Below are 1,603 nucleotides of genomic sequence, written 5' to 3' on the forward strand. Positions count from 1 at the left end.
GCATTTCGCTGATAGCGGTGTGCACTCCGAGCGACATGCTCTGGGAGTGGCTGGTGATGCCACAACGGCTGTCAAATGCAGTAGCAACATTTAATCGTCGTGCGACGCAGTTGTTCAGGCCCCACAGGGCGTATGCACCGACATACTTTGACGACAATTTCGTTCAAAGTCGTGCGGAGAACGGGAGGACGGATGAGGAGAACCACATTGTCCATTCAAGAGCGATGCTCGAGTGCATGCGCACAAACAAACCGTACGCCAATGCAGACAATTGCACCTTTGTCGCAGAAGAGATTCCCTTTTTAAGGTGCTTCATTGGGAAGCGTGTCCTTCTAGCGGATCCCGCTAAGCTCAAGGCCATTGTAGAATGACCGGTTCCAAGAATCAGAGGGACTTGCGTAAGTGGCTTGGCCTCGCCAATTACTTGCACAAGTACAGCGTAAATTACGCAGAAATGGCCCGGCCATTATCCAATCTCCTTTAATAGAATGCGGAATGGTGTTGGAACATCGAACATCAGGAGGCTATATACGGGGTTAAAGACAGCCTCCTGCATGCATTAATGCTGGCGCTGCCAGACCCTGATCGTCCTTTCAGCGTCGTCTGTGACGCTTAGGACTTTGTCATCGGCTGTGCACTGCTGCAAGCAGACGCCGAGGGACGAGATCGGGTGATCGGGTGATCGGGTTCTAATCTCGACAGCCAAAAGCTGCAGAGAAGAACTTACCAGACGCCGTGGACGCTTTTGATCAGAAAGATTAGGACGCCCGCGTCATCAGACGCCCTGTGCTTCCCGGCAATAGCCTGTGAGGTAGAAGGGCCATGAGCTGAGCTCAAGCAGTGGCTCTGAGCTCTTGCGGTCGCAGACACAGAGCTCGCGGAAGCATTAGAAGTTAACCCATACGTCGCAAGGCGACCATTCGAAGGAAGTCGACGGCGTGCCTTGAACTTAACAAACTCAAATCGGAGGTGGCGCTCCACACGCAAGTCGACTTCCTTGTGGCTTAACTGTAAAGCATACAGTGAGGAAAGTTTTTGGTGTCGTTGCAGCCATCGCTCAAAGAGCACTTCATCATCTGTAGCGCTTTCGCCAGGGGCGAGCACTACAGGTATCGTCCGCATTGCGGGTACACGAGAGCCACCTCGTTGAGCACGCAGAGGAGTGCGATAAGCTTCCAACGGAAGTTGTTGTGGAACCAAGAAACGAGCTCGAAGAGCTTCCCGTTCGGCAAGCTCATCTTCCGTAATGGTCGGGGGCCCGATGATGTAGAGGCGTAACGATCGAGTTACTATGTCCTTCGCTTCCACAGAGGGATCCGCCGGGCGGAAACCCATATTCCAAACGAGGGTCAATTACTGACCGTGGATGGGCGCGCATCAGAGCCGCCTTACGGGCATCTTCCAGCTGTCGCTTCTGTGCCTCATCGAGGTCATTGGTGATTACACCACGTTCCTCAAGTGACGAAAAGTCAGGAGACGGACATGGGGTCCGCAAGGCGCGAGCCTGCGCGGCGCGTCTCGGCTCGCCTTCATCGTCATTTCACGCGGGAAAAGGAGTGTCAGACTCGTAGTCGACCACCTCCACATCCCCAACGAGGTCACT

The sequence above is a fragment of the Plasmopara halstedii genome, assembly GCF_900000015.1.
Source record: "Plasmopara halstedii genome assembly, contig: Scaffold_1211, whole genome shotgun sequence".
NCBI classification, from domain to species: Eukaryota; Oomycota; class Peronosporomycetes; order Peronosporales; family Peronosporaceae; genus Plasmopara; species Plasmopara halstedii.